The sequence below is a fragment of the Hylobates moloch genome, unplaced genomic scaffold (genome assembly GCF_009828535.3).
Source record: "Hylobates moloch isolate HMO894 unplaced genomic scaffold, HMol_V3 SCAFFOLD_1, whole genome shotgun sequence".
In the NCBI taxonomy this organism is placed as follows: Eukaryota; Metazoa; Chordata; class Mammalia; order Primates; family Hylobatidae; genus Hylobates; species Hylobates moloch.
Window position 1 is genome coordinate 215,411,155 of NW_026652276.1, and position 14,373 is coordinate 215,425,527.

The following is a 14,373-nucleotide window of genomic DNA, read 5'->3' on the forward strand; positions in this document are numbered from 1 at the left end:
TAACATCCACTATTGCCTCTGTAATCTTTGTAAAATGTACACATACCAAAATTTTTGATCTCAAGATTTTCTCCCATCTTTTGATAAGTATACATATCAAAATTTTGTTTGAAAAGGGGAAAAAAAACCTTCAGTGGAGTCCTCCTGAGAAACACTCTAGTAATTGGAATCTTAACATGCTCTGAACCAGTAATCTTCCATCATGGGAATTTTTCCTAAGGAAATAATTTAAAAGGAAAACACACACACACACACACACACACACACACACACACACACACACTAGGTATAGGGCTGGGCTGGGACCAAGGTAAGACAAATGAGGTACACAGGTACAAATTTTCATGCCAGAAGGTAGGAGCTTCCTTACATTTATGTCCTTGGCACTTGCCTCCCCTTAGTCCCAGGCCTGTGCACAGATATACACATAGGTGTATGTATTTTTAAAATGCTGTATACATAAAGTAAAACTGTAAATATCCAACAATAGCAAGAGATAAGGTGTAGCCATCAAAAGTAAAGATGATAAAGACACAGAGAAAAATGTATATGAGGTAATGTTAAGGTGAAAGTACAAAACAAAGTCATATAGCTATGAAATGATGCTAAGAAGGAAAATACAACCTATAACATTTAGGAAATTTAGGAAGAAGCCAGAAGGAAATGGGGAATACTCTTTGTCAGATTATTTCCTTAATGAACACATTTTGAATTAAAAGACAACTTCTCTTCTTATGAACTGTCCAATTCCCATAGGATAAAACTTAAACTCCTAAGCCTGGCATTCAAGGCCCTGCGAGATCTGGTACAAGTTTGAATATACAAAAAAACCACCCAATTGTATATTTTAAAAGGTAAATCATATGGTATGTAAATTATACATCAATAAAGCTTCTATAAACAAACAAAGGTTACATGCTACATGTCCAACACAAGCTGGTGGAGCTGAGGGTGACAGTAGGCTCTGTTTACATTGTCACTCAAGGACTCAAGCTATAGAGGTCGCACCACGTTGTTTCCCTGCTGTCCCAACCCAAGGCTTCAGGGTTTGGATTAGGAAGGCAAAAGAGAACCTAAGAGTCTCAAATGAGCAATCAATTGCTCAGGCCTGGAAGTGGCATACATCACTTCTACCTATAATCCTTTGACCAGATCTGGTGGTAGAGCCCAACCAGGTCTATCTTCAATGGGATGGGGAAGTGTCATCCTCCTGTGTGCCAGAAAACAGAAGTGAATGGATATGGTGAGCACCAGAAGTCTCTTCTACAACGACAAACCACTACTGAGTCTTTATTATGGTTCAGACACTGTATTATGGTTCAGCACTTGGCATATGTTATATGAAGGTGCTGCTGCTGCTGCTGCTTATATGTCTATTGAGCTTTGTATATGTTCAGCACCATTCTATGAGCATTATGTACATTAAATCATTTAATCTTCATAACCACCCCTTTCATGGATACTGTGATCAATCCATGTTACACGTGAAGAAACAGATGCAGAGAAGTGAGAAAAATTGCTAAGATCTCACATTAAGTAAATGTTAGGGTCAATATTTAAACCTAGGAATATAGCACTCAAACTCTTAACCACTACCAGTAGCTTTCAAATTTTTAAACTGTGACTCACACTAAGAATTTTGGAATGAGTGACGTCAGGAAGAAGGCTGACTAGAAATGCCTAGTTCTTGTCCCTGCCATAAGAAAGGACCAAGGGAATGAGTAAACCGCTAATATTTAACTGGAATTATGAAAAGAGAACATTAAAGTGCAATGGGGGAGTAGAGGGGAACTTGTAGTAATTGGAAGCCCAAGAGAGTACCATGGAGGCACATGGTGTCTGTAGCCCCGTCTTGTCTGCCACAATTGCATCAGCCCAGAGACAGGAGGGAAGTCCCCTTGTAGGGAAAAGTTAAAAGAACCTCACCAGTCTCCATTGCCACTGTAAATGACTCCAGTCCTCATTACAAAATAATCCCGCAGTCCTTGCAAGCCCTGTGCCAGTTTGAAGAGCTTCTGGGAATCCATATAGCTGTATCACTCCGGATTAGGAGCACAGGGTGTGTACACGCCCTTCCCTTAGTGAGCCAAGCTGCTGCAGCATGGTGCTATCTTGAGATTAGAGCCATCTCTGGACTGTGCCTTCTTCTGGGGGCCTAACCATTGCACTTCTCCAGCACTGGGGCTCCATCTTCATTCCACCAAGCCCACATGTGGGCCAACTGCACAAAGACTGGGCCCAGGATTGGCTATGACTCTGGTCCTGCACCACAGTGAAACCAACCCCTGTCATCTGCAATACAGCTGGAGGAACAGTCCGACAGTCTCACCCAGGGTGAACCTTCCTTTAAGCCAGCCAAATGGCTGTGTGTCCTCCCTCAAGCAGGAGAGGTCCCTAGCCCATCAAACAGGTGACATGCCTGCCCCCAGGCCAGCAGAGTGGCCATATGCAGATGTACAGGGCCTGAAAAACAGGCCTGTAGCACCTACTCCCTCCATGAACACACCCTTGGATGGCCTCACATTCACAACCAGGGCTTGGAGAAACTTGAGAAGCTGACTGAGTAGCTGTGTGAAGCCCACACAGGTGGCTGAATCCCACAACTCCAGCTGCATGGATTCTGGGCCCAGAATTGCCTGTGACTCTGGTCCTGCACAGCAGTGAAACCAACCTACACTTTCTGGTTTCACAATTGGAGGAAGAGTCCTGTCCGAGGACAGCCTACCCTTAAGCCAGCTAAACTGCTGCACACCCTCTCCCAAGTGAGGGAGGTCCTTGATCCACCTAACAGCTGACATACCATGGGCCCACAGAGCAGCTGTGTGCCCATGCCCAGGGCCTAAGACACAGTAGCAGCATGGGACCACACCCCTACCACGGACATGCTGCTGACCTGCCCAAAGGACCTGCATGTGCAATCGATGCTTGAGAAACAGCCCTGTTTGCCACCCCCAGCAGTCATGCACCCAGGCCAGCTAAGAAGGTGTGTGGCTGCATCCCATACCTGAGAAATGGCCTTGTGGATTGCCCTGGCAAATGCACTTCCAGGCAGCCAAGCAGCCATGCACTCATATCTTGGGCCTGGGAGATAGCCCCATAGGCAATCCTTAGAAGGTAAGCAGGCGAGCCATCAAAGCAGCCACACACCTGACCCCCAGGCTTGGGAAACAGCCCCATGGCACTAAATCACAGTGAGCCAGACCCAAAGTTGGCCAATCCAGTGTGGCCACACATGCACTCAGACATGAGAAAGGCCTGGCAAGCCCACCATGGCAAAGCTGCACTGCCACTGCCACAAAATCTCTCAGCCTAGGACACTGAGATACTCACAAACATTGTGAGGATAGATTACAGTTGAAGAAACTGTGCAGGTGCTACACTACTGCATGCACCTAGAAACAAAGCCAACACACTGCACTGAACCTACTACCCAAGACTGATCTATGAGAATAAGTCTTTCCCTATAAAACCTACTCCATGAAATTGGAAGGAGTGACTGTTCCACCAAATGTGTGAAATCAGTGTAGGGACACATCAAACAAGAAGAAGCAAGGAAACATAATACTTCCAAAGGAACACAGTAATTCTCCAGTAACAAACTGCAATAATAAGGAAATGCTCAAAATGCCAGTAAAAGAATTCAAAATAATAATCTTAAAGAAACTCAATGAAATAAAAGAAAATAAAGATAGAAAACTCAACAAAATTAGGAAAACAATTTATGATTTGAATAACAAATTCAACAATGAGAAGAACCAAACAGAAATCCTAGAGCTAAAGAATTCAATGAATAAAATAAAAATACAACTGAGAGTTTCAATGACAGATGAGATCAAGCACAAGAAAGAATTTCTGAACTTAAAAGATAGGTCATTTGAAATAAAACAAGCAAACCAACAAAAGAGATAAAAAGAATAAAGGAGGCATACAGGAGTCATGAAGCACCATTAAGCAAACAAATATTTGCATTATGGCATTACAGAAGGAGAGTATAAAGGAAATGATATAGAAAACTTATTTAATGAAATAAGTCCAGGCGCGGTGGCTCATGCCTGTAATCCCAGCACTTTGGGAGGCCGAGGCAGGTAGATTTCTTGAGGTCAGGAGTTTGAGACCAGCCAGGCCAACATAGTGAAACCCTGTCTCTACTAAAAATACAAAAATTAACCAGGCATGATGGTGGGCACCCGTAATCCCAGCTACTTGGGAGGCTGGGGCAGGAGAATCACTTGAACCTGGGAAGTAGAGGTTGCAATGAGCTGAGATCATGCTACTGCACTCGCCTGGGCAACAGAGTGAAACTCCATCTAAAAAAAAAAAGCATATTTAATAAAATAAAACCTGAAAACTTCCCAAGTGTTGGGAGAGAGACTGATATACTGATTCAGAAAGCTCAAAGAATCACAAATAGAGTAAACCCAAACAGGTTGATACGCCTCTCTGAGGCATATTATAGTCAAATTGTCAAAAGACAAAGGCAAAGAAATAATTCTAAAAACAGCAAGAGAAAAGCATCAGATGACATGTAACAGAATCCCCACTAGACTAACAGTGGATTTCTCAGCAGAAACTTTACAGGCCAGAAGAAAAAGGGGTGATATATTCAAAATACTGAAAGAAAAAACGACCACTCAAAAATATTATACCCAGCAAATCCACATTTCAGAAATGAAGAAGAAATAAAATCTTTCACAGGCAAGCAAAAATTAACGGAATTTATCACCACTAGAGCAGCCTTACAAAAATGCTCAAGGGAGTCATACATCTAGAGGTGAAAAGACCCTAATCACCATCATGAAAACACGTAAAACTATAAAACTCATTGGTAGGGCTGATACACAAAGGAAAAAGGGAAATCAAACCTATCTCTACATAAAACCACCCAACCACAAAAATAAATAATAAGCAAGGAAATAAAGAACAAAGGATATACAAAACAACCAGAAAATGATTAATAATGACGGGAGTAAGTCCTCAACTATCAATAATAACCTTGAATGTAAATGGATTAAATTTCTCATTTAAGAAATATAGACTAGCTGAGTTAATTAAAAGAAAGAGGACACAACTATATGCTTCCTACAAGAAACTCATTTAACCTGCAAAGATGCACATAGAAAGTGACTGAAAAAGATACTCTACTCAAAAGGAAACAGAAAAATGAGCAGGAGTAGATATGTCAGACAAAACATAATTCAAATAAAAAGCTAAAAAGAAAAATATTATGTAATAATAAAGGAATCAATTTAGCAAAAGAATATAACAATTGCAAATGTATGTGCACCTAACACTGGAACACCTAGATATATAAAGCAAACATTATTAGATTGAAAGGGAGAGATATACTCCAACAGAATGATAGCTGAGGACTTCCAATCCCATTCTTGGTATTGGACAGATTCATCTAGACAGAAAAACAATTAAGCAACATCAAATTTAAATTGCACTATAGACTCAGTAGACCTAACAAATATTTACAGAGTATTTTACCCAACAGTTGCAGAATACACATTACTTTTGTCAGGACATGGAACATTCTCCAGTATATGTTAGGACACAAAATAAGATTCTAAAAATTTTTTTAAAGGCCGGGTGCAGTGCTTCAGGCCTGTAATCCCATCACTTTGGGAGGCTAAGGCAGGAGGATTGCTTGAGCCCAGGAGTTCAAGACCAGCCTAGGCAAAATAGTAAGATCCTGTCTCTACCAAAAAGAAAAAAATATTAGCTGGGGCTGATGGCACATTCTTCTGGTCCCAGCTACTCCGGAGGCTGAGGTAGGAGGATCACTTGAGCCCGGGAGTTCAAGGCCGCAGTGAACTATGATTGCATCACTGTACTCCAACCAGCCTGGGTGACAGAATGAGACCCTGTTACTATAAAACAAACAAACATATAAATAAATAAATAAATAAATAAATAAATAAATAAATAAATAAATAAATAAAATTGAAATTATATCAACTTTCTTCTCTGACCACAATGGAATAAAACTAGAAATCAATAACAAGCCCAGGGCCAGGTACCCAGGCAAGATTGGCAAGTAGACTTCACTCACATGCTGCCCAAAAAACGGGCTCTGCTATCTTCTAGTCTTTGTCTGTACTTTCTCTGGGGGGGTAGAAGCATTCCCAACAACTTCAGAAGGGCAAGTATCATCACACAAACTCTCATCATGCATCTAATTTCCCGTTTCAGACTCCCAACATCCATCAAGTCCAATAACAGGCCCACCTTTATCAGTCAAATTACCCAAGGCATCTCTACATCCTTAGGTATAAAATGGGTTCTCCACACACCCTACAGGCCTCAATCTTCAGGCAAAATTGAAAAAGTTAACTCTGTCCTTAAAGCCCAACTCACCAAGCTGGCTCTAGAAGCCTGCCAGTCATGTACAAAAAACCTCCCTTTCACCCTCATGAGACTCCACGCAACACCAAAGCCACCCTCTTTTTATAGTCCCTTTGAAATCATGTGTGGCTGAACTTTTGTCTTGGAGCCTCCCCCTTTCCCAGACTCTCAGCCACTCGGGAATTACCTCCTCTCCTTAATCTAGACGCTGGATTTTCATTCGTGAAGCAGTAAATGAGACCATGCCTCTCCCTGTCGACACCTCCTTGTCTTCTCAACATAACTGTCTTGCAGGCACAGATGTGTTTATCTGCCAACCTGACCCTCGCAAAAAGCTACAACTGAAGTGGACAGACTCCTACACTGTGGTACTCAGTACACCAACTGCAAGGAGAGTCCTAGACTTCGCCACTGGATCCATCGCACCAGGGTCAAGCTCACCCCCAAGGCTATTTCTTCCTCTAAAACATTAACAGCTAAGTGGTCCTCCAGGCCAATTTCTCCTACCAAGCTTAAATTAACCCAAAAAATGTTCTTAAAGCCAAAAACCCCCTAGAAAGCCTAAAAGCGAGGAAGACTAATCACCTGCTTCCAGAGATGGCCTGTATCTACCCAACCGCTTGCTGTGCCTCACTTCCAACCAAAGGTCTTAATACAGGAATAACCCTCACCACAATCCTAATACTGTCAGTAGCTACCCTGCCGTCCACAGCAGCCCCTCCAAGCTGCTGTGAGTGTTATCAGTCTTTCCACTATGGAGGAAAAATGCAACAGTCCTTTACTTACCATAATCATATAGAAAATCCTGTTATGAAACCTTAGTCAAGGAATGTGTTGAATCAGGGAAAAGTTATTATAAAGTGAAAAATCTAGGAGTATCTGGCAGTCGTAATGGGGCTATATGTGTAAAAGGTAAGCAGTGGCTTTGCTTCACCAAAATTGGACAATGGGGAGTAAACACTCAAATGCTAGAGGACATGAAGAGAGAACAGATTGTAGCCAAAGCAAAGGCCAAAATCAACAACGCCCGCCCCCAAAAAATCACCCGTGGTATTTCCACCCCTTTATACAAAACTACAAGCAAGCCTATCCCTTCCCAAGCCAGGAAAAAACCTGTTTGTAGATCTAGGAGAACGCATCATGCTTACCATGAATGTGTGCAATTGCTGGGTATGCGGTGGGGGGGAGTTCGTATGAGTGAACAGTGGCCATGGTATGCGATAGACATTCTCCCTTACTTACTAGCATCCCAAAACTCCAGCCTCACTTTCACGCCTCAGGAATGCCTGCAGTCCTGGACACTTACCAACCCGGTAAGAGGGACGGTGTGCATATCCCGCAAGTGGACTAATAAAACCCATTGTGCCGTACGTGAAAGTCCCTGTCACCAAACCCTAACAGTCAACACCTCCGCAGCAGAGTGGTGGTAAAGATTACTCCACAGAGCCTGGTCTCCTTCTAACTTAAGCTACCTCAATCATGTCTCATCCAAAAGGGGCTGGAACTGTACAAACACCACTAACCCTTATGCCGCATACCCCCGCCTAAGTGCATGATGGAACAATCTTATGAACACCAGCCTACAATTGATTGCCCCTGATGGATTCCTTTGGATATGTGGAACCCGGGCTTACTTGTGGCCACCTTATCACTGGCAATGTACTTTCTTTCTAGGAACAATTAAACCCGGATTCTTTTTACTTCCAAAGCAGGTGGGCAACACCCTTGAAGTCCCTGTGTATGATAACCTAAACAAAGAAAAACGATCCTTGAAGGTAGGACGAAGCCAAAGATGGCAAGAGGATGAGGCGCCTCCGCAACAGATCATTGAATATTATGGTCCAGCCACTTGGGTTGAGGATGGTTCATAGGGTTATCACACTCCCATATATTTGCTAAATAGAATAATTAGACTACAGGCTGTTCTAGAAATAAACACTAACCAAACGGCCTCAGCCCTGGAAATGGTCGTGCAACAACAAAACCAAATGTGCGTGGCAATTTATCAAAACAGGCTAACACTAGACCACTTGTTAGCAGAAGAAGGTGGGGTCTGTGGTAAGTTTAATATCTCCAATTGTTGTCTTAACATAGAGGATAACAGAAAAGCAGTTCTAGAAATCGCTTCAAACATCAGAAAAGTAGCCCATGTACCAGTCCAAACCTGGAAGGGATGGGAACCGACAAACCTAGGAGTGTGGTTCTCTAATTTAGAAGGATTTAAAATGCTGGTAGGGACAGTAATCTTCATCATTGGGTTCCTCCTGTTTCTCCCCTGTATTTACCCCACTGATGATAAAAGCCATTAAAAGTCTTGTTGAAACTATAGTTAACCACCAGACAATCCTGCTACAACAACACAATGGATACCAACCCGTCTCTTAGGAATACCCCCAAAATTAAGATTTTCTTTTTTCCGAGGTACCCACACCACCCTCTATGTCACACCTGAAGTAGTTATTTAAAAAGTCATCCCTTTTCCCTTTTTCTGTAACCAAATAGACAGGAATGAAAGACTTTCCCTGGGTCCTGAAAGCTTGGGGGAATGAATAACTCCTCCCTTCTCAGGTCCAGTGCCAAGGCACAAGGTCACCTGCACCAGCAGTGTGCGTCAGCAAGATAGCAGAAGCAGGAAGAGAGCTGGCCAGAAGACACGTACCCCTTGAAGACCGAGAGAGAGGCCGTGGGGGTACCATGTAGCAGTTACATCAGACTGGGACACTTCCTGTTTACAGGAGACTATAAAACCTCTGCCCCATCCTCATTTGGGGCTGACATCATTTTAGGCCTCAGCCCATCTGCACCCAGGCGCTCATTAAAACAGCGTGTTGCTCCCCACTGCCTTGTGTTGTTTGTCGGCAAGCTCTCGGGGTTCCAACCAATATTAGAACCTTGCACTTTCTGGCCACCAGCTCCTGTTTTCCTCTTTGATGGCCAGATCCATGCCTTTCATGAAGCATTCTAATATTGGGAGCAACTTTTGGAAACTACTAGGGCCATGGCTACCTTTGAGATGGTGAAAAATTACTTTGCTAAGCAAACCTCCTAGAAGAAAAGATTTCTGTGCACAGGTGAGGAGCCTGTGGTATTAGCAAGTTTGGCACCTTTATGGAAGAGGTGCATTCATTCAATTATTCAGTAACTTCATTCATTCATCCCACAAGCATTCACTATTTAATATCAACAGGAACTATTTTTGGCCCTAGGATTACAGAGATGAAGCGAATAAAAGTCTCCAGGCTGGGCGCAGTGGCTCACACCTGTAATCCCAGCACTTTGGGAAGCTGAGGTGGGCAGACTACAAGGTCAGGAGTTCGAGACCAGCTTGGCCAATATGGTGAAACCCCCATCTCTACTAAAAATATAAAAAATTACCTGGGTGTGGTGGTGGGAGCTTGTAGTCCCAGCTACTCGGGAGGCTGAGGCAGGAGAATCTCTTGAACCCGGGAGGCGGAAGTTGCAGTGAGCCGAGATCGTGCCACTGAACTCCAGCCTGGGCAACAGAGTGAGCTCAAAAAAAAAAAAAAAATCTCCAATTATATGAAGCTTTCTTTCTAGAGACTGGCCAAGACATTGGCCACTGCCCATGAGTTGATGACAAAGTGCAGCACCACCTGAAGCTCTGTTGATTGGGAGGACTTCACCTTGGCATTGTCTTCCAAAGTTATTCCCAAGTGGGCCATCATGTAGCTGCCATCCATTTTTGACTTGCACCCCCATAACTAATTCACCAACTCAGAAACCAAGCTCAGGCTTTTTCCTCCTCCATTACCTAGTTATAAGGGATCCCCCACACTACCACTTGGGTGAAGCGATGGAGAGGTGCTGGTGCAACAGTGGATGACATGGCTCTGAGTCACCTGCTCACATGGCTTACTTGTGCCCTCTGGTTTTGCTTATGCTTGATCTTGGATATACACTTCTGCTTTGGATGCATTGTTACTGAGCCTACCCAACCTATGGACTTGGGGGGTCTGATAGAACCCAGGACATGATGTAAATTGTGGCTACATTGTCACCTCTGTCCTATGATCAGGTACTCTGCCTCTGTCTGGGTCTGGTAGCACACCAAAAGTTGTTTTTCAAAAGACATTAAATTATGTGCTGCTGATGGCATGGACTTGCTCCAGAGTCCTAGGTCTTCATTGTGATTCTCCCAATTGAGGCTTTCTATAAGTTCTACACACATCCTTTCCCACCACTGATACTCTGAAACTGATACCATAGGGTCTGCTGGGTTATGCGGCCTGAGCAGCAGGGCTGCTCACATTACAACCTTATCTGGCTGCTGAGCTCTTTCTTCCACTGGGCCTCACCCAAAGCTGGCTGCCTTGGTGACATCTAGGATATGGGTTTGAGCAGTATTCGCAAGTGTGAAATATGCTGCCACCAGGGCTTGAAGAGAACTACCAAGAGCTATACTTCCATCTTCATCTATGACAGTTAGATTTAGATAGGGAGATGCAACAATTTATCCTTTCTTGTACTTGGGGAAAATGTCCCAGAATGTCCCAACCACTGGACTCCTAAAGGTTTTACTGGTGTGACATACATCCTGAGTCTTAATAGGATTTATTTCACCCCTCTGGAGTATGTTTCTTACCAAAGTGTCCAGTGTGCTACCCATTTCTTGCTCATATAATCCAACTAGCATGATGTTATTAACATGATGGATCAATGTGGGATGTCCGGATAGTCTAGATATCTTTGAACTCTGACAATAGGTAAGAGAGCTAACCTAGCCTTTGGATGAAGCTGTAAAACCATACTATTGTCTGTTCTATCTGAATGCAGACTGTCTCTGATCCTCTTTATTGATGGAAACAGAAAGAGATCCATTTGCCAGTTAAACATAAATGTAAGGAGTAACTGCTGGGATCAATTACAGCATCTTAACTGGATAAAGAGGGACAAGAAGAAGTTGATTGTCCGGGAAGATGGTGACGGACAGTAAAATGAGATAAGATTAGTGGATCAGAGATCTTAATGGTGTCAAAGAATTGATAAAGTATGAGTGTTACAGGGAATAAGATGGAAAAGTAAGAGGTACTGGTCAGAATATGATGCTTAAATTTGAGACTCAATGGTAGTAGATTTGTTTGTAATGACAGTAAAGAGAGGAAAAGTTCTTAACAATTGAGGGGGTAAATTAACTGAGATAACAAAGTCACAGAGAATTATATGGATAAGGTAAGTCCCCAAGAATGATTACAAAATTCGTAGCGAAAAGCGATAAAATCTCTGATGAATGAGTGTGACCTTAAGGTCATTAAAATAATAGTAGCGTCTATAGTTTTGATGCTGAGTACTTCAAAGTACCTGGGATATTGACAAAAAATAGGCCAAGAGCTGCAATATCCAAACAGAATATCTACCTTACTTTTAGGATCATTGGTATGAGGATGGACAAAGAAAAGCAAGCCAATTCTTAAGAGAACAGCAGGTGAAGCAATGTCCACAAGGGAATGCATGTTATCAGTTACAGCAAGAACAGGAAATGGACACTCAGAGAAGAGATAGAAGGTAAGGTATAAGGAATGTTGACAATGAGGATTGTTGGCAGTGGTCTGTTGATAAATAAAGTTCAACAACCAGTTCTCTGGGACGGGTGGAGTGGAGTCCTGATTAGCAGCCCTTGCCAGTTTCCAGGGGATTAATGCTCCCACAGTGGCCTATTTTAAGCTGTCTGACATTCAGTGCCAAGACTGGGGCTTGGACAATCTCAGTAATCATAATGACTAAGGTTTTAATGCAATAGTCTAAAAAATCAAAATCAATGCAAAAAAATCCATGACAAACAAAATATAAAACATGGACTAAAGATGGGCTGCTGTTTGTGTTTTTGGACCCGCATGATTGTGCAATGGCAACAGTTGTTTCCAGTCAGCCCGGGGCTCCTCAGTCTTAGTGGCTTTTGAGTCACCCAACAGGGGGTTTTATGAGAGTTGACAGTGGCATGGGAACAGATTGAATTGGGCAAATTTATATTTCTACATATCTCTAATTTACTTATGCAGGGCTTTATACATAATCATGGTTTTCTGTTTGGTTTTTTAATTTTTTTAAGAGATGGGGTCTTGCTTTGTTGCCCAGGCTGGCCTAGAAATCCTGGGCTCAAGCCATACACCTGCCTCAACGTTCCCAGTAGCCAAGACTACAGGTATGTGCCACTGTGCCTGGCTAATCATGGTTTTTCTTTTTTCTTTTCTTTTCTTTTTTTTTTTTTTTGTTTTGTTTTGAGACAGGTTCTTGCTCTGTCACCCAGGTTGGAGTGCAGTGGCACCATCTCAGCTCACTGCAACGTCTGCCTCCCAGGTTTAAGAAATTCTCATGCCTCAGCCTCCTGAGTAGCTGGGATTACAGACGTGTGCCACCACACCCCGCTAATTTTTGTATTTTCAGTAGAGTTGGAGTTTCACCATTGTTGGCCAGGCTGGTCTTGAACTCCTGACCTCAGGTGATCCACCCACCTTGGCCTCCCAAAGTGCTGGGATTACAGGCATGAGCCACCATGCCCAGCCTGTTTTTGTTCTTTATCATAGCACTTAGTTTTTTCCACTTGGTTTACCACATGAGAGGATATTTTGATAACTGTATATAGGGGTGCATGTTTTTTCCTCTTGACTCAGGTTCCAATATGATTTCATACAGCACTGCTGGCTTCTCTGAACCTGGAGTCAAGGAGAGATGAGCCCAGTTGCCTCTCGGTAGCCTGTGCAATGGGCTCCAGCTGGCCAGTGAGTGATGATCCTCACGGGAATACAAATAACTCTGCACACAGCTGCAGGCATTGGGCTATAGCATGGCCTCAGGGGAACTTCCATTCTAGTGGCAGAGACAGATAAATGCTAAGCAAAGTAATACATTTATCAACCAAACAAATACAATGATTTCATAGAGTGATTTCAACATCGAAAGAGTTAAAACAGGATGATGGGGTGGAGAATGCCTGGGGACCGGGGAGGGAGTGAGGAGGCCTCGCATTTCATTAAAAAATTTCAAGTACTCTGCGGAAATCTTGAAAGAAGTCTTGTTTACTGTTGTGAGAGTCATCAGTTTCATCAGAATCAGGGCTTTGAATCACCATTTTTTGAGAGGTTTTTTGTCAAGAAATGAGAGCAGACTTTAAGAAACTGACTGTGCAGAGGCCTTCTGGAGGCACAAAATTGAACTTCAAGCACTTTTCTCTTTTGTTGAGAGAAGAGGAAAGACCATTGTTAAAACCATTTGCCAAGCTTGAACATTTATTAGTGTCACAAATTCTTGTAAATATTTTTTTCTATAATTTGTGTGAAAGAAATACATTTCCAATGCAATAAAAATCCATTATGACTATAATTTGGGGTGTATGTTTTCATGTACATTCTCCCAGAGAAGAGTTCTAAGCTTTCTTTCAGATCCTAGAGTGGGTTTCTGACCCAAAAAGGTTAAGATTATTAGAGAGCATCCTCTATAAAATGTACATGCTAAAAGTACACACTATAAGTCCATAGACTGCAACATGCCTCTCTCTTTGTCTCTCCACATACACAGACGCACACACACACACACTCACATACACATACATAACTTGTCATAGATACCTGTGGCTAAATGCTTACGTAAGCTTCCTATTTAAAAGTCGAATTGTAAGACTGTTAGTAAATATCTGTAATACAGCTTGGGGGGAAATGTTTCATGAAACTCTATACTTAGTTCTGATGATCAGTGCAGAAAAATTCCTAGTAAGTTTTCGAGGAAGTAAAATTATAGTTGAGAAATCTACTCTAATGCCAACCGAGCAAGGGGAACTGAGTTTTCTAAGAGAACATTGGTAAGCCAAGAAATCAGTAAAGGGTTGTTTCAGCCCTTCTCTGCCACTTCTTCTTTTCTACTGCCTGGAATGTGGATGTAATGGCTGGAGCTCAAGCAGCCAGCTGGGATTATGAGACAGCATGGTTAAAGCAGCAGAATAGAAAGAGATATCAACCTAAAGAAAGAAACTAAGGCAAAAATTAATGTAGATAATTTATTTGGGCAAAGGTT

At 42.6% G+C, this 14,373-nt stretch overlaps 1 pseudogene; it reads left to right on the forward strand.

Moving 5' to 3' along the window:
- The first annotated feature begins 6,945 nt into the window (after positions 1-6,945).
- On the forward strand, positions 6,946-7,471 carry LOC116811662 (suppressyn-like; annotated as a pseudogene).
- Positions 7,472-14,373: the final 6,902 nt, after the last annotated feature.